General features: G+C 39.9%; 1 protein-coding gene across 20 annotated transcripts in view; it reads right to left on the minus strand.

Annotated features, from left to right (window-relative positions):
• DLG2 (discs large MAGUK scaffold protein 2) overlaps positions 1–20,191 on the minus strand; it is a 2,140,731-nt gene that overhangs the window by 221,266 nt on the left and 1,899,274 nt on the right. Inside the window, exon 1 of one of the 20 annotated variants that reach the window (XM_066369887.1) lies at positions 9,335–9,515. The exons of the other annotated variants lie outside the window; for them this stretch is intronic. The gene's annotated coding sequence lies outside the window, so the exon portion shown is untranslated. Of the gene's footprint in view, positions 1–9,334; positions 9,516–20,191 lie in introns of those variants that run through there. 20 annotated transcript variants of the gene reach the window in all.

Below are 20,191 nucleotides of genomic sequence, written 5' to 3' on the forward strand. Positions count from 1 at the left end.
TAAAACGTTATTTGTATTCCGTTATTTAAAACCATTATTTGCATTGAGATTTTATTAGTACAAGAGCTTGTATTGTTATAACAAATACATTCTTGTTCCAGTTTTAACTCCTCCAAATTGTCTGAAATAAATTAACTGTGGATTAGTGACCATGCTGGTTCAGGGTCCTCAGGGCATATAGGAAAGGTTGTTCGGGAAGTACCACTATCCTTCTAATCCTGTCAAGTACTCATTGGTCAGTCCGGAGAGAGGACCCAGCTTCTAATTAGCTTTCCCAGGCTGGGGAAGCTGAGTCTTTGTTGAGCCCTCCTGTCCTTTCAGGAAGGGCCAAGCAAACAGCAGGCCACACACCTTCAGACTGAGAGCAGCAGGAGGGTGTGGGGAGAACTCAGGCAGCTCTGTGCCCGCAGTCTGCACTTCCCCCTGCTCTCCTTTGTGGAGGATACACACCCTATTGCCTTCTCCTTTGATAAAAGGGAAAGCAATACAAGTCAAAGATGTGACCCAGTCAGATTTTGTGCTATCCGTGCTTTCTAAAGCAGAATACTTCTTTCTCTAATGTGGGAGGCAAAGAGAGCTATTAGCTCTCCTGGTGAATAACGCCAAAATATTTGATTGTTGTCTCTCATTCAGAAGACTCACTGTCAGAAGAAAAAGCTCTGAGTCATGTTTTGGAAAAGGCATACAGAGGATAGGCAATCACAACAAAAAGGGGCAGAGTGCAGCGGAGGCTATCCCTGGGAGCAGGGGTTTCAGGTGTATAATCCCTTCCCCTCTCTCACATGTGGCCAACAATGGCTTTGCTGTCTCTCTCACAGAGGACACTGTGAGGACAAGTGGTCATGTAAAATCAAAGTGCTTTCAGATCTTATAAAAGTAGCCAATGATCCCCAAATATTTACTGTTAAGACCTTTTATATAGCTCATTTCATCTTCTTGACAAGGTTAACAAGCTTATTACATAAGTATTATTATTAGCCTCATTTATGAGATAAGGCAAGTGAGCCTGAGAGAGGTTAAACAAAGCAGCATCCTAAGATCGCCCAGGTGGTAGGCTGCACAGGCCTGGGACTCTAATGGGCACCTGATAGATCCCAGAAGCCCACATCTCTCACCTGACTCTTAACCAAGGTGAATGGCTCTTTAACTAGAGAATCCAGCATGCCCAAAGCCAAGATGTCTATTCTTGCTCACTGAGTAGGCAGAACATCCTACAAGGCTACTTGCATTCAGGCATATGAAGTGCCCAACAGAATAATGAAGCAGATAGGAAAAGGGAAGAACAAAGGCCATTATGCTGGGCTCCAGAGACAACCTGCCTCAGCATGATTCATAAAGTCACAGACTCAGATCTCAGAGATTTCCCATATCAGATCACTGCAGGTAGAAATGAGAACTACCAGATAGAAAGCACGTCTTCTGGCTGATAACAGCTTTCCTATCCCAGCACAAACTCATAAAGCAAGCAACAAGCATCTGAGTTTCTCTCTGCTTCCTCTTTGCCAGGCAGCTTTTTCCCCTTCCACCTCACGGTCCACTGTTTCCCTCATGTCTTCTTAGTTGCTCTATTTGAAGCAGATGGAGCAGTAGCATTGTGAGGCTTGTTCTGAAGCCCAGGGACTTACATCAAAAATAAACAAATGAACAATTCAGCAATGGGTAGATCAGGCAGAAATGAGTTTAACAATTGAGCTGGAAAAGTAGTTGAAAAGCTACTCCCTGATGAAGGATCGGAAGGCGACCCAGGGCTCTTCACTGAACAGGTAACTGCACTGACTTCTTTCAGTAACTCAGGGGCCAGAGGGAGAAGCGGCGGGCAGGCGGTTCCACAGGGTTCCACAGACGTGGTTGGCGGCCCTCTGGCCACTGCATTACCAATACATGAGACATCATCCCATGGTGACTGTGAAATATTTGCTTGCCACATATAAAAGCAAGATATTTTTAAGTGCCACTTGTCTTTAAATATATTCTTCTTCCTTTAAGTCTTACATAATTCAACGATCATCCCATGTGAGGCTTAATTTAAAGAAAACCCTAAATGGAGTTAATCTACTGTGAAGGGTTATGGAAGTTATATTTATTCTGGAAAGTCAGCAGCTGTGTAATGGAGTGTCTGTTATATGCCTGACCTACTGCCAGGTTCTGGGGACACAAATATGAATAAGAGCCGGCCCCTGTCCTTAAGGAGTGCATGGCCTAGGAGAGAGATGAATTAAAACACTCAGAGAAAGAAGCGATACAGGTCCTGAGGGAGAAGGAAGCACGCGAGTGTTTAGTGATGTGTTCTAGTGAGGGAGGGAGTATGTGGGGGGCCGGCAGAGGACAGAGACTGAAGTTCACTAAGGGAGACCCCTGTATGTCTACCTAGAGGACCCGAGAAGCTGTTGTCTGCAGAGGAGACAGGTTAAGCTGATGTTCTGGACAGAGAGAGCAGGAAGCATGTGGCAGCTGTGCTAAAGGGCACAAAACAAGTGAAGGTTGGGGTCAGTGCAGACACTTGAACTGGGCTGGGAAACAGGGAGAGAAAGGAGAAGTAGGCCTGGGCATCAGGGGCCAGATCTTTCTCTGCCCTGTGGGTCATGTGAAGGAGTGTAGAATCTATCTCCCAAGTGGTGGAAACATCTATAGGGCTTTAAAAAACATGATCGGATTTGCACTTCAGAAGATCACCGTGGCAACCATGTGGAGGCCGAGCTGGAGGTGTGGAGGCTGGCAGAGGAACCACAGTGAGGAGCAGGCAGGAGGGAAGCGTGGCATCCAGGTGGGAGGGGCAGCCCAATGTCAGGGGGTGGGGGGTGGGGGGGATACAGGGAAGAGGGCAGGCGTCATGCAGGAAGATATCTGGGATGGAGGCAATGAAATCTGGTTTCAGCTTTGGTGTAGTACGTAGGCGACCTTAGATGTGTCCTTCTTTTTCCCGACCCTGTTTCCCGACTTCTCAGGTGTAAGGGTAACATGGTGTGGCTGAGAAGAGGCTCCATTCTTGTGTTTGGTTATCATTCATTCATGGGCAAGTCAGTCCAGTCCGAAAAGACACTCATTCCTTGATTCATACTTTTTGGAGTCTTGCTATGAAAAAGTAAAAAGGTAGTATAAAGCACTCAACTGAGGGAAAATAGGGAGTGGGTGTTTCATATGTATGTACCGAAGAACACAGAGCAGAGCCTTGTGCCAATCACAAACCCTCTCTCATAGCAAGAGCATTTTGTGAGTGATGAACCTGGGCTGTATGCACAGTGTCTTATTAACTATGTACTTTACTGTGTCACTAGGTGACATGGGTCTTCTCTGAATGTGACTTAATGATATAATACAAAAAACATTGATTTAAATCTCACCTCTGTCTCTTAAAGACTAGATGAGGTTTGATAAAAGAAAAACCTTTCTGAGCCCCAGTTTCCACAACTGTAGAGATAATTGTCCTTATGGTTTGCATAATTTTAAAAGATTACACGAGCTCACCATTGTCATCTTTACTGAGTTTTTGCCAAGTTCTAGCAGCCTTTACCACATTATCTCCCCCTTACCCAGCCTATGTTGCCTTTTGGAAGCATGGCTGCGAAGTCACAGTATGCAGGCAAGAGTTCAGAGCCAGCCAGCCGGGGTCAGTGGAGTTGACAGGCAGAGAGCTGACAAATGATGATCAAAAATATCAGTAGCTCTTGGCCCTGGCCGGTTGGCTCAGTGATAAGAGTGTCAGCCCAGCATGTGGATGTCCTGGGTTTGATTCCCAGTCAGGGCACACAGGAGAAGCAACCATCAGCTTCTCCACCCTGCCCCTCCATTTTCTCTCTCTCCCCCTCCTGCAGCCATGGCTCAATTGGTTTATGAACCCCAGTCAGGGAGCATGTGGGAGTCTATTTCCCCTCCTATCACTTGGAAAAGGAAAAAAAATTTTTATATAATATATATCAGTAGTTCTTCCTGCTTAAAAGAGCTGGGACTTTGACAGGTGGACAGTGGTCTGCAGGAAGAAGTCTAGTAGGACACGAGAAAAGTTCTGAATATACACAAACAGTAACATTGGGACCTGCAGTCACACCTCAAGTTTCTAAGGCTTATCACAAATAACTACTCCTAAATGAGCAAACATCGAAAGGCTCCCAATAAAGGCAGACATGTCAAATGGGTTGAAAAGGATGAAGAGAAGAAAACAAAGCACATCAAAATGCTCCACTTGAAGCAGCACCCACAGAACTGTGAACCGAATCTGGGGAGCAGGTATGAAAGGGAGTGGAAAGAGGGGGCCCCTGAACTGGGGGGGATGACACTATGGCCTTTCTTGTCAGATGATCTTCAGATTCTGTGACCTCTAGGCTCAGAGGTAGGTGGCATGGAGGAATTCTTTTTCTCTTGAGTTCAAGAAAGTTACTTAACCTTCTCTGCCCTTGTTTCATCTTTAAAATTGGAATAATAAAATTACGGCACAATTTACAATGGGTGACTGCAAATTGCAAAAAATAATGGAGATGTTTTCTATGTATTGGCATAGAATGATCCCCATGACATAGCAACAAGTAAAATAAAATAAGAATAGTGCAGTACAAAGTGTACAGGATGCTCCCATTGGTGTGGAAGAAAGGGGTTAAAAAATATGTATGTTATGTATATAATTTGCGAGATTTGCAAAGGAAACTCCAGAAAGACGCACAAAAAAACTAAAAATAATGGCTTGATATGTAAGGTAAACGGGGACAGAAGAGGAAAAAACTTTTCAATAAACACCTTATAAAAATAAAATATTTAAATTATTTTAAATAATAAAATAAGGCTAGCAATTAGTTCATACCTCCTAAGGTTGTTTTGAAGATTAAACAGAATAATATCTTTAAAAAGCTTAGCATGGGGCCTGAAGCAAGGTGAGCATTACATACACATTAGCGGGGATTATCATCTCTTTTCAAGAAAGCGTGGGAAGGAGCTCTTTCATGGCCTCTACTTTCTGCTGAAGAGCCAAAGGGAGCTGGAGACAAGGTGCAGGAGGCTCTTGTTGAGGCTTAAGGAGCAGAAAGGCCATAATGTCCTGGTTTGCCCCTGGGTTATCCAGCCCTGTTCCCCGTTATTCAGGACAAAAAGCCCATCCAGAAATAAAGATGGAAACCTCACCCAGGCACTTGAACACAATGCACTAAAGGGTATACAAAGGTAGAGACCAGCAACTCCAACAGAGCAGATCTGTTCATGATGCCAAGCGTCAGAAATGATTTAAAAACCAGTGTGTCTCATAACAAAACCTGAGAGAAGATGAACAGATGACAATGAAATGTCACTTTCTTTCACTGTGTTGCTAAAATAAAAGTTTCAATAACCTTAAAGCATGCATCTTAGTGGATTAATTGAAAATGCCACAGTGGAATAAAATAAATTTTTTTAAAAAAAATCTAGCTCTGAATAAAACTCTTTATACAGTCACAAAATTTACTAATCTACATTTTTTATTTTGGCTCCATCTGTACTGAAAAAGAAGACCTAATAACAAAAGGTAGGAAATGACAACAAATCATGAGTATTCAGATATTGTAACCCAAATGATTGTTCTAGTATTGTCTGTTTTCCATAGGGTTATGCTAAGTAACTGACAAAATAACTCTTAGTTCCTTTAGGATTCAAATACAGCATTTGGAACACAGAAAAGTACTATTTTAGGCACTTGTTGGGAAAATAGCACATAAGAGGATGTCTTGGTTTCATTAGATACTTCCTCTAAATAGGTTCTACAAAAGGAGCAAGAAGGCGGGGCCTGGGGGGTGGTGAGGAGGCATCCCTGTGCAGCCGCCATATTGTGAGCTGTGACGGTTAAGAATGCCAGCTCAGAAAGAGGATGAATTTGAGCACATATCCTAATTATGTCACTCATTAGTTGAATAATTTTAGGCAAGTTATTCAACCTTATTGAACTCCAATTTTCCCATCAGTAAAATAGGGACAAATAAAATGCTAGGGATGTTGAAGGGTTATAAAGAGATAATGTATTCAAGATGCTTAGCACAGTGCTTGGTATATAACATATTTCTCCATGTATATGATGTACATTTTTTCCAAAAATTTGGGGTCTAAAAACTGGCTGTGTCTTATACAGTGGTTGTAGATTTTTTACTTGCATTTCCTGTGGGTTTTTTTTTTTGCGCTTGTATGAATTTTATGATGAGTAAAACTTAAGTTCAATAACTTATTATGTAATACATTTTTTCCCCAAATTTTAGGCCCCAAAATTAAGATGCGTCTTATACATGGGAGCATCTTATACATGGGGAAATACGGTAGCAGATTTCTGTAAATGTTAGCCCTGATCTCATCATCTATCTTTTCATCCATTCATCCTTCCACCAAATCATTTCAGGTGAAGCTTTGGGTTAGGCAAAGGAAATCTACAATTAAGACACAGTTCCTGTACACAGAAAGTTTTCAGGCCAGCATGGAGATGAACAAAGAAGGCAATATGGCCTTGGTGTTATTATGAGAAGTCAGTACCAGGCATATTGGGGCATGAAGAGGGAGTGCTACAAAGATGAGAAAGGGACTTCCTGGAGGAACTGATGCTTGATGTAGGGCTTAAAACGTGTGCAGACAAGGCATTTGGGACAAAAGCACCAGGGAGGGCACAGACACTGGCAAGGAGGTGGCAAGAAGAATAAAGAGGTCCTGAGGAATGAATAAATAGCTAGCTTGAGAGGGAGGGCCAGAGAGGGCCAGGAGGCTCAATACATAGGGCTGAGACACAGAAATGTTTCTGTAATTTGATGTGTTTGACAACGCAACTTTTTAAATTAGATGTTGAGAAGTAGTCAGCAGAGGAAGGTCTGCCAGGGGAATATCTTGAGAGTGCTTCATATTATTATGGCAGAACGATAATTTTGTACTTTCCCAGCCAGCCTTACAAGATACCCGCTGAGAGAGCATTTTGCCTGATCTTGCCAGAAACTTACCTTTCTTTGTCAACTCAAAATTGACTTGGGATAACTTTATAAGCAAATTCTGTACCCCACCCCCCACTTTTGTTTGCTTATAAATCTCTTAAATAGGTAGTTCACTTTAGTACAGAAGATTTCACACATATGTGGGATATAAAACGGAGACTCATGGACATAGGTAAAAGTGAAATGGCTAACCGGGGGAAGGGGATGTGGGGGAGGGACTGAAGGAAGGATATAAAGAAAGATAAATATAAGGTGATGAAAAATTATTTGACCTTGGGTGATAGGCATACAATATAATCAACAGTTCAAATGCTATAGAAATGTTTACCTGAAACCTAGGTACTCTTATTGATCAATGTCACCCTGCTAAATTTAATTTTCTAAATAAAATTAAAATAAAAAAAGAATTGAGTGTCAGTATTGGTTAAAGGGGATGTAGTAAAATGGAGTTCAAAAGACATAGTTTCAAATATCTTCCATTTAACAATGGTGTGAGCTTAGGAATTTTAAAAAGTGTTTGTGAATTTCAACTTCTTTATCTGCAAAGAGATAGTATTCGATCTATCTCATAGGGTGGAATAGTTAATTCCAAGTATCTACACCAAGCCTGACATAGCTCCACAAATGGTGGCTATTGTTACTACCTGTAAAAGTAAAGTAGGTGATTTGGACAGCAGCATTAGTAGACAGAAATCTGAGTCTATTAGGGCAGAAAGATGCCAGGTGTGGGTAGCAGTGGAGAAAGCCAGGGCGGCTTGCACTTCTAAACTGTGCCATGCTCTGGCTGGGCTGGAACAGTGAAAGCTCTAATTCCTGTGTGTTGAACCAATATTGGAGACACTGATCTATCTCTCTTTCTCTCTCTCTCCCGGTACACCGATAACTTCCCTTAGCTAGGCTGAGCTTCATGAACTGATAAATGTTAACCAAAGCATTTTCTTTTAGAAATTTTCAAGTTACCTCAGGTGTCTAGATCTGTAGCAGAAAGAAGAGCTAACAAATGAGGCTTCCTAAATACAAGCAAGTTTTTCTGTCGTCCATACAGAGGTACTTAGGAGAGGATGTGGTGCAAAGAAAGCAAATGCACTTTGTTGCTAAGGAATTGCAATTCTTCTTAAATACACTATAAATTATAATATGCATTGATCCAGCCCCCAGTGGGGAACATACATCATTCTCTATGGTACATCTGTGTTGTGCAATCATTTTATAGACAGGACTGAACTCTCATATACATGTTCTTGTCTTTTAACCCACTATCTTTAACTCATAAAAGCTTATTGCTTTTGTAGCCCACAAAAAATGGGGGAAAAAAGAATAACCAACAAATAAGATGGTATTTTATTAACCTAAAAGTGTAATACTTAATGCTAACCATTAGTAGAATAGTACACATGAAAATTTTAGCATTTACACTCTAAATAATCTATATTTTTCATGGCAACTATCATGAAAAGTTTTGGGTTTTAGAGGAGAGCTACAAAGGTTACCACATCATCCAACATAACTGACCCTAACAAACTAACTGAATATATATGATATTATTTACAGTAGTGAAAAAAAATCAGAAACAACCTAGAGGCTTGATAATGGCAAATTTAGTTAAACCAACAGTGTCACATGCATATCACAGACTTCCAGCTTTCTTTAAAATTTTTTTTTTACCAAAAAGAGTAAATGGCATGAGGAAATGACTACAAAACATTATCTAAGCAAAAAAAAAAGTCAAATATTAAAGTCACTCAAATATTAAATTCTTCAGACTAAACTTCTGCCCCTGATTCCAAATCTACTTTAACTTTCCATATTGCTAACATTCTAAAAATACTATTTAAATTCAAAAACAAAATTTCTACATCAATTAAACAAGGTAGAACCAGTCACATTTCCTATTTACTTCCCTTGTTTTGTTTTTTTAAAGAACATCATTAAAGGACTTACAGATTCCCTGGAATCAATTTTCTTTATGAAAAAACCCACACAGATTCATAAGAAACATATGAAAACTACTTAATATTGAAAACTAGATCTAATGCTTAAAAAAGGCAAAGAAAGGTAGATTTGCAGTCATTATATTGAATATAAATGCAAATTTTCTTCCCTTAAAATTTTATTCAACAATTTTAATTGAGCTCTTACTCCATGTCAGGTATTACTCTAGGTGCCAGGGATATAGAGGTGTCTGCAAATCAGATAGGAGATAGTGTGTTCCTTTCGCAGAACATATTAAAGCAGTGGCTGACGACCACTTGGCAAAGATGTAACAGAGGAGATCTGAACATGTGAAGTGGCAATGACCTAAACGACCCTTTTCTTAGTCTGGGAACCTTTCATTCCCACTTCCCCATTCTCATTTCCTCCCCATGCCCATTTCCACAATCCCCTGGAAATCTGAGCCTTGTTCAAAGACTTACATGTGATACTTCATTTTGAGCAGTGATCCCAGGGAAGAGGAGTGAAGCACCAGGGACAGAGCATGGAAGAGGAACACGCAATGCAAGGATGTGTTGTCAGGCTATTCACTGGCGTGGAGAACTGAGACTCGATCCCTCCAGAAGCTTCTGAGAAGCATTCATAATGCAGTTTAGAACTCTCTTTCCAAAGGATGAGGAGGGAGCCTCTACCCACCAGCTCCCTCATGCCTCCAGACCTTCAACTGTCAAGAGTTGCCACATGGGGAGTCCACTCCCTTGCACTGCCAGTGTTTTGCATGCCAGAATGGTGAGCGGACTCCTGGGCAGAAAGCAGAGACAAGTGTAGCGGCTGAGGTGAGGCAGTGTCTGGTTACACCTGTATGAAGATGATTGCTTGCTGCAGCAACACCTTGTTAGTTCAGCAGAAAAGACTTGAGGCTGAGTAAAGGGATAGCACCACCTGTAGGTTCCTCTAAGCCATAGTGGGCACGAGAATAGCAATAACATTTGTTAAGCATGCACAGAAACGTTGCATACCTTTTATCACTTAATCCTCCAAGTAAACTCCATGAAGTAGATTATACATTCACCTATTTGTTTTAAATACAAGAAAACATGTCTTAAGAAGCTAAGTGGTCTGTCTGAGGTCATCAATAAACAGTGGACTGAAGATAAGGCAGAAGGACTGGCTGCAAGGCCCAAGTACAAGACTGTCTTTCTCAGTGCCAAGAGCATCTGAAGGTTCCCAGAATGAGAAACCAGAAGTAGAAAATTTGTTGCCCTTTGGAGTTCCTGTTTCTTTATCTGTCTCTGACCATTGTGTGAGTTCCTCAAGGGCAGAGATCGTGCCTTACTCATGTTTTATCACCAATACCTGGCACTGTATGAAACTGATCAAGGCACAATGCTTTTTGAGCCCACCTGAGTGTCTGCTTCCCCAAGTAGACTTGTTCTTGAGAGCAGAAACTGTGTTTCATTCATCTTTATATCCCAGCACCCAGCACGTTTGTTGACCCTAACAGAATAGAATTTTCTGAAAGGCAGGACATATTGTGGTTAAGAATGTGGACTTTCTGTCAGATGGGCTGGGATTAGAGCCTCACCTTTGACATATTGATAACCTTCTTAGCTATACAATCTTGAGCAAAGTATGTAATAATTTTTCTAGGCTAAGAATTACTCATCTGTAAACATGTATGCTACTAACAGGTTTTCCAGCATAGGGCTACTGTGAAGATTATAGGAGCTGTACATAAAAGTATTCATCATTAGAGCCTGATAAATGGCAGACATGCAATAAATATGAGCTATTATTACAGTTTTTGGAGAATTTATGCTGTTCATGTTTACCCTATACTTGGAGTTCCTCAACTAGACCCAACGACTTCTGGAATGTCTGCTATGGTGCATATGGGAAGAGCTCTAGAACACAAAGTATCTAGTAGATGACAGTATCATCATGATGTCATAAAACAAGGCCAGAAATTTGGGCCTTACTCTTAAGAGTGGAACTTATTCTCAATGATCACAAATGTTCTTTTTAAATATCTGGGCATAAATATCCCCCCAAAATTAATATCACTTGCATATTGTGGTAAAAAATTGCTTACTTTGCAATATTTCCTATCTTGTTTTTATTACATAACTATATATTTTCTTGAAACACTTGGTTAATTAATAATATTTAATTATAAATTGAGTTTACATTCCAAAGAATTAGGGATCTATTTCTGAGCCCTTGTGGAATAGGAATGTGGACCCCAGTTGCTGAGGGAGAAATTGGATGGCTGAAGGCCAATTCCCAAGGTATTGTGGGAAGAGATGAATATGAGTACTGAGGTAGCTGCCAATAACATTCATTCTCTTAGGCCCCCCTTTCAATCTAGGTCATGCAACCTTCATCAGGAATCTTCCTGAGAGGAGAATAAAGTTCTCAAATCAGATGTATGTATATGTATGTGTGTGTGTGTATGTGTATATATATATGTGTGTGGGGGGGTTCACACACACACATACACACACACACGATTGCTCATTAAGCAACAAACCACATTGTAAAGTTCAGCTCAATCTTAGCATGCTTTTTGGCCAGCTAATCTGGCAGACTTCTAATCACACTGCTAGAAGACAAATACAGTGTTTCATTTGCTATCATTATAATTACCACCACACTGGTGTTGGTAACAGTCTTTAGATTGCCCATGATGCTTAGTGGCTGAGCTGGAAGTCAGGAGTTTAATTTAGAAGTCAGAGCATCTGCAGGATTTTTTTTTCCCCCACAGAGAACTTGAGGTTACATAACTGTCTTGGCTTCTTCTTCGGAAGGTGAACCCTGACTCTCTACATTCACTGTCAATACAGATCCCCAAGAGCAGAGCTTGCTGTACCTGAAAGTAATTTGGCTCAAATTGTTTGGAAGGTAACAAGATGGCTCTTAACCTTGCTAGATATTTGGCAGAAGAAACAGGACAAAGAAGGTTCTAAGCAAAACTAGGTAGTCATTGAATGGAGAGATACAGTCTAAAAAATCCATCTAGGCTTTCTTCTTCCAACCCCTTTCTAACTTTACCTTATTGCTGTCCATACTCGACTGGATTGGTTGTTCCTCCCTGCCAATCACTGTTGTGGGTAGGTATTTCCCCAAAGGTTTTAGAGAAGGGTGTTAAACAAAGGGAAAATGTAACTTGATGAAAAAAGGGTACCAGGGAGTAAATGAGAGAAGAATAATGAAGTGAGTGCACTGTCCTGAACTGTTCTGTTTAACACATGCAAAATTCATTGTAAATTAACTCCTAACCCTAGCCCACAAGCTACTTTACATCTACTGCAGGGAAGACACATACAGCAGATAACTTCAGTACATGTTAAGTGATGAAATGGATGACTTTTTGGAACAGAGGAGGGGTACAGGAAAAAGAAGGGGGTAATCAGAGACTAATTGCCAATAATGTACAGTTCATATTCATGTACCTATTTGCAGATGTGAATGATGTAATCAAAGCTTGCAATTGGTACAAGTATGTTCATGTAATCAGCATAATTCAGGACTTAGTCTTATACCTAATTTTCAAACTTCAAATCCTATGCATTTATTCAGTAGTGACAGGGAGCTGTGGGGATATGGAGTGGGTTCATATTTGAGAAATAAAACTAAAATTTAAAGGGCTGGGAAGAGGGGATCTGAAAATGTTCTAGAAATCTGCTGCACAATATGAATACATTTATCATTACTTAAATGTATGCTTAAAAATGGTTAAAATGGTAAATATGTTATGTGTTTTTATTATGATTAAAAAACCTAAAATGTAGTATTGTACTAACAAAGCATCCTATACTAACAAAGTATCAATGATAATAACCATCATTGATAACATAATACACATAACTAATATGTGTGGAGAACTAATTGTATGCCATAGACCGTGTTAAACATTTCACATGGACCATCTCATTTATTCTAACAGCCTCTTTTGACAAATGCAAAACTCAAGGTTTAGGTTAGGTAACATGCCAAAGGTGTCACACGACCTGAGCCCGAATGGGCCTGACTATAACACCATGACTTAAACAGTTGCCTTCCACATGAACTCCTCTTATTGAACTTTACAATCAAAAGTTCAGTGCAACTCACAATCAGATGTACATGCTTTCTTGTCTTGTGTACATAAGAACTAGATAAAGATGACTCGTCACTGGTCAAATGAAGTCTATGATAAACTGTTTAAAGGGAAAACCATGGGGGACAGGGTCTGTAGGTGCTATGACCACTGTGATCAGTAGAGGCTTCACACTGCAGAAAGGAGTCAGATAACCAGCCTTTCAGTGTTAGGTGTCTCTTTGGCACCACTTGGTGCAAAAGGAGGTCTTCCCAGGTAACAAGATGACGTCCCTCTGTGCTTTGACGTCTAGTGAGTCATTTCACCATCATCATGTAGTAGGCACCTCAGTGTAGATCAAGTTCACCCTATGGGAGCCCTGCAAGCTTCCTGTTGAGTTTTCTATTTATTCCGAAGTAATTGCTTTTGACACTCCCAGTTGACTAATCTCTATGTGTGACCAAGTTAAGTACCACACCAGACAGCTTTCACAGCTGTGAAGGAAGTTACAGGCAGAAAAACACAAGTGGACACTGAGAAGGTCATTGTGTGGATGCACCATGTCTAGACTCCAGCCAGAGAGGGCAAACCAAAGGCATGGGCATTTTCTTTTTTTTTTCTTTTTTTTTTTTTATTTTTCTGAAGCTGGAAACAGGGAGAGACAGTCAGACAGACTCCCGCATGTGCCCGACCGGGATCCACCTGGCACGCCCACCAGGGGCGATGCTCTGCCCACCAGGGGGCGATGCTCTGCCCCTCTGGGGTGTCGCTCTGCTGCAACCAGAGCCACTCTAGCGCCTGGGGCAGAGGCCAAGGAGCCATCCCCAGCGCCTGGGCCATCTTTGCTCCAATGGAGCCTTGGCTGCGGAAGGGGAAGAGAGAGACAGAGAGGAAGGGGGGGGTGGAGAAGCAAATGGGCGCTTCTCCTATGTGCCCTGGCCAGGAATTGAACCCAGGTCCCCCGCATGCCAGGCCAACGCTCTACTGCTGAGCCAACTGGCCAGGGAGCATGGGCATTTTCATCACCTGCCTTTATATTTGGGTATACAGGGAACCTTGCTTATTCAAGAGTGGCCCTTGGGCAGGCAGCAGTGGCAGAAGCTCACCTGGGACTCATTTGGAATAGAGCAGCTCAAGACCCACCCCAGAGCTGCGGAATCAGAATCCTCATTGAGGGAATCCCCAGGTGATTCTTATGCACAGTAACACTGGAAAAGCCCTGACACAGAATGTATTCACTCTTAAAAAATTTAAGGCTTATTAAATATGTTTAATTACAAACTAAAGTACCATATAAAAAGGAAATGATAATTAAATATACTAGGCAAGATTATCACACTAGTTACACAATGGTTGTTCTATTTTGTTTTAACAACCTTTAAGAGCTTACCTATCTTCTTACTGATAAGGAAATAGTCTTAAGAAGGTAATAATTTCACATCGCTAGTGCAGCATTTCAATCTAGGAATTCCAGCTCTGGATGCTGAAATGTTTCCTGTAGACCAGTGGCCCCCAACCCCCGGGCCATGGACTGGTACCGGTCTGTGGGCCATTTGGTACCGGTCCATAGAGAAAGAATAAATAACTTCCATTATTTCTGTTTTATTTATATTTAAGTCTGAACGATGTTTTATTTTTTTTAAATGACCAGATTCCCTCTGTTATATCCATCTAAGACTCTTTTTTTTTTTTTAAAGACTCACTCTTGACGCTTGTCTCAGTCACGTGATACATTCATCTGTCCCACCCTAAAGGCCGGTTCGTGAAAATATTTTCTGACATTAAACTGGTCCGTGGCCCAAAAAAGGTTGGGGACCATTGCTGTAGACCACACTACCTCAACTAGAGGGATTCAAGAGGGGACTTTAACTTGGAGTGGTCAGAACAAGTAAGATTTGAACTGAGACTTGAATACTGGGTGAGGATAGCATAAGAGAGGGATTTCCAGAGTGGAGAAACAAGCAGCACAGAAGCACTTGGGGATTAGTATATGAAAGTTGTTTTTGAGGAGACAGCTGAAGAAAATATTGAAGTGTAGTGTTCATGTGCCCACAAAAGCAGCACAGAAAAAATATAAAATGATGACAGAAACCAGATCATGAAAGCTAGGCCAAAGGGTTTGGCTACTTGGTATTTCAGAGCGTAAGGAATGTATTTTGAAAAGAGAAATCATTCCAGTTTTATTAATTAAGCTTTTCTTGTAGATTTCAATACTTAATGGTAGATATGCTTTAAAAATCAGAGAGGAATAAATTGCAAGAAACACTTTGGAAAGCTCTCTCTACATGACTACACTGTGGCAACTACACCTTCTGTAATTCTGCACCTGCTTCCTCAACTGCTGGCTATATCCCAGAAGACTTGACATCACTCTTTTTCCACAGGGGTGCACAGTATTTGCCAGAGCACTTGAGAATGTGCGAGGATAAAGAGCATTAGTTAGGAACACAGATGTATTTTAAGTCAGGCATTAAGTGGATGATTCACCTCTAAAGTAGCAAATGAGCCTGAAGTAAAGTTGTCAAGAATGGACTTGAAATATACACACCATTAGGTCAGTGAGATGAGAGTATGATGTATTTTTCTACTAAGAAATACATGTACAGAACATCTCGACTCCTAAGCAATTTCTTAACAAAACACAAATGGTTGAAGTTTAAATTAAGAATGGGAAACACTAATGTAACAGTATAAGCCCTAAAAAATATCAGTTTAATATTCTGTGAAAGTTAAGGAAAAAAAATATGAGAAATAAAGGAAAGAAAATTTGAAAATGACTAAAATTCAGGCACACACACAAGAAATAGGGAGAAAGGAATATAAAGGACTAAGAGGAAAAGAAGCCATGGTGAGAATACAATTTATTGAAAGTTATTAACCTTGAAACAAAAATGAGAACATAACATCACAAAACCTATGGGACACAGCAAAAACAGTCTGAAGAGGGAAATTCATAGCAGTACAGGCATATATCAAGAAGGAAGAAAAATTTTAAATAAACCACCTAACTTTACATTTAAAGTAACTTGAAAGAGAACAATAAACAAAGCCCAAAGTGAATAGAAGAAAATATATTAATAATCAGAGCAGAAATAAACAAAACAGAGTCTAAAATAAATTTAAAAAGATAAATGAAACCAAGAGCTGGTTCTCTGAAAAGATAAACATGATTGATAAGCTTTTTTTTTTTTTTTCTTCTTCCTGAAGTGAGAAGCAGGGAGGCAGAGAGACAGACTCCCGCATGCGCCTGATCCCGGATCCACCCTGCATGCCCACTAGGAGGCAATGCCCTGCCCATCTGGGGCGTTGCTTCTTTACAACTTGGAGCCATTCTAGTGCCTGAGGTGGAGGCCATGGAGCCATCCTCAGCACCCAGGCCAAATTTGCCCCAATGGACCCTTGGCTGTGAGAGAGAAAGAAAGAGATAAAGAGAAAGGAGAGGGCTAAGGGTAGAGAAGCAGATGGGTGCTTCTCCTGGCCAGGAATCAAACCCAGGACATCCACATGCTGGGCCAATGCTCTAACACTGAGCCAACTGGCCAGGGCAAGATTGACAAATTTTTAACTAGACTCATCAAGAAAAAAAAAAGAGAGGACGCAAATAAATGAAATAAAAAACTCCCAACAAACAAAAGTCCTAGACTGATGGCTTCACAGGTGAATTCTACCAAATATTCAAAGAAGAACTAACACTTAGACTTCTTAAGCTTTTCAAAAAAAAATACAAGAGGAAAAAAGACTACCAAGCTCATTTTGTGAGGCCAGCATTATCCTAATTCTAAAACCAGATAAAGACACTACAAAAAAAGGAAATTATAGGCCCACATCCCTCATGAACATAGATGCTAAAATGCTCACCAAAATATTAGCAAACTGGATACAGCAACACATTAAAAAGATCATACACCATGATCAAATAGGATTTATTCCAGGGAGTAAAGGTTGGTACAATATTGGCAAATCAATTAACATTATTCACCACATAAACAAAATGAAACATAAAAACCACAGGATAATATCAATAGATACAGAAAAAGCATTTGATAAAATCCAATGCCCATTTATAATAAAAACTCTTAGCAAAGTGGGAATTAAGAGAACATATTAAAGGCCATGTATGATAAATCCACAGCCAACATCATTCTCAATGGGCAAATATTACAAGTGTTTCCTTAAGATCAGGAACATGACAGGGATGTCTGCTTTCACCTTCCTGTTAAACATAGTACTGGATGCCTAGCCACAATCAGACGAGAAGAAGAAATAAGACATTCAAATTGGAAAGGAAGAAGTAAAGCTGTCACTGTTTTCAGATGACATAATATTGTATATAGAAAACCCTATAGATTCCACCATAAAACTACTAGATCTGATAAATGAATTCAGTAAAGTAGTAAGATACAAAATAAATATCCAGAAATTAATTGCATTTTTATACACCAATAGTAAACTATCAGAAAGGAAGACTAAGAAAACAATTCCATTCACAATTGCTTCAAAAAGAATAAAATACCTAAGAAAAAATTTAAACAAGGATGTAAAAGACACTGAAGAAAGAAATTGAAGAAGATACAAATAAGTGAAAGTATGTACCATGTTCATGGACAGGAAAAAAAAAACACATCATTAACATATTCATACTACCAAAAGCGATTTATAGATTCAACACAATTCCTATCAAGATACAAATGATGGAATATTTCACAGAACTAGAACAAATATTCTAAAATTTTATATGGAAGCACAAAAGACCCCAAACAGCAACAGCAATCTTAAGAAAGAACAAATTTGGAGAAATCACACTATCTGATCTCAAACTATACTACAAGGAACTGGCATAAAAACAAGACATATAGATAAATGGAACAGAACAGAGATCCCAGAAATAAGCTTACGCTTTTACAGTCAATTAATATTTGACAAAAAAAGGGCAAGAATATACAATGGACAGTCTATTCAATAAATCATGTTGGAAAATTGGACAGATACATGCAAAAAATGAAAATGAACCATCTTCTTTTACCATACACAAAAATGAACTGAAAATTGATTAAAGACTTAAATGTTAGATTTGAAACCCTAAAAATTCTAGAAGAAAACAGTAAAATCTTGGACATTTCTTATAGCAATATATTTTTTCTAATATATCACCTTGGGCAAGGGAAACAAAAGAAAAAACAAATAAACAAATGGGACTACATCAAACTAAAAAGTTGTTGCACAGCAAAGAAAATCATTAACAAAATGAAAAGGCAGTCTGACCTGTGGTGATGCAGTGGGCTGGAATGCTAGGGTTGCTGGTTCAAAGCCTTGGGCTTGTCCGGTCAAGGCACATATGAGAAGCAACTATGAGTTGATGCTTTCTGCTCCTCCCCCATTCCCCCCTGCCTGTTTTTCTCTATTTCCTCTAAAATAAATAAATAAAATCTTAAAAAAAGAAAAAAAAAAGACAACCCAATGAATGGGAGAATATATTCCCATGAATCTGATAAGGGATTAATATCTAAAATTTACAAGAAACTTATAAAACTCAATGACAAAAAACTAGATAATCCAATTAAGAAATGGGCAAAGGACCTGAATAGACACTTTTTCAAAGAATAGATTCAGATGGACAACAGACATATGAAAGAGTCTCAATGTCATTAATCATCAGAGAAATGCAAATTAAAACCACAATGAGCTACCGCCTCACACCTGTCAGAATGGCTATCATTAATCAACAAATAATAAGAGTTGGCAAGGATGTGGAGAAAAGGAATCCCTCATGCACTGTTGGTAGGAATCCAGATTGGTGCCGACACTGTGGAAAACAGTATGGAGTTATCTCAAAAAATCAAAAATGGTCTGACCAGGTGGGGGCACAGTGGATAGAGCGTCAGACTGGGATGCGTAGGACCCAGGTTTGAGACCCCGAGGTCGCCAGCTTGAGTGCGGGCTCATCTGGTTTGAGCAAAGCTCACCAGCTTGGACCCACGGTCGCTGGCTCGAGCAAGGGGTTACTTGGTCTGCTGTGGCCCCACAGTCAAGGCACATATGGGAAGGCAATCAATGAACAGCTAAGGTGTCATAACGAAAAACTGGTGATTGATGCTTCTCATCTCTCTTTGTTCCTGTCTGTCTGTCCCTATCTATCCCTCTCTCTGACTCTGTCTCTGTAAAAACATAAATAAAAATAAAAATAAAAAAATAAAAAGTGGAACTGCCTTATAACCCAGTGATTCCACTTTTGGGAATATATCCAAAGAAACCTGAAACACTAATTTGAAAGGATATACTCACTCCTATGTTCACTGTAGCATTATTTACAATAGCCAAGATCTGGAAGCAGCCCAAGTGCCCATCAGTAGATGAGTGGATGAAAAAGCTATGGTACATTTACACAATGGAATACTATTTGGCCATAAAAAAAGAGGAAATCTTACCTTCTGTGATAGCATGGATGGACCTGGAGATTATTATGCTAAGTAAAATAAGCCAGTCAGAGACAGGCAAGTACCATATGATTTCACTTATATGTGGAATCTAGTGGGAAAAAAACCCAACTAAACAAAACAGAAACAAACTCATTGATACAGAGAACAGATGGGGGTTTGGGAGCCAGCTGAAAAGGTGAAGAAATTAAGTGAAGAGAAAAAAATGATAGACACAGACAACAGTGTGGAGGTTGCGAAGGGAAAGGGGGGCGGTGAAGCTGGGTAAGGGGGATAGATGGTGATGGAGACTTGACTTGGTGAGGTGAACACAGTGCAATACGCAGATAATATATTATAGAATTGTGCACCTGAAACCTGTGTAACTTTATTAATCAATGTCACTCCAATAAATTCAATAATTTTTTTTAAAAAATAAAGTTACTGGCCCTGGCCGGCTGGCTCAGTGGTAGAGCGTTAGCTCGGTGTGTGGTAGTTATATCCATTTTATAGACAAGGAAACTGATCCTACTAGAGGTTAAATAATTTGCTGCAAATCACAGGAAAAAGGATTAGTTCACATACTAACTGCTGTGAACTACAATTCTATATCCTCATTGCCCATGTTCAAATTTGAAGATAAACTGGAATCCTTGGTGTTGTGGCAAAGAATCCTCAAATCTATCAGCCACCAAACATGCATAGATTAAATCAATAATGTCTCCTACATATATGTCCTACTAAATGTTAAGTGTACATAGGTTGCAGTGTGACTAATTAAATATACAGTAATTTTAATTCAATGTAACACTATCATTAAGTATTATCACTACCAACAAAGGAATCCT

Source organism: Saccopteryx leptura, chromosome 1, assembly GCF_036850995.1.
Source record: "Saccopteryx leptura isolate mSacLep1 chromosome 1, mSacLep1_pri_phased_curated, whole genome shotgun sequence".
NCBI classification, from domain to species: Eukaryota; Metazoa; Chordata; class Mammalia; order Chiroptera; family Emballonuridae; genus Saccopteryx; species Saccopteryx leptura.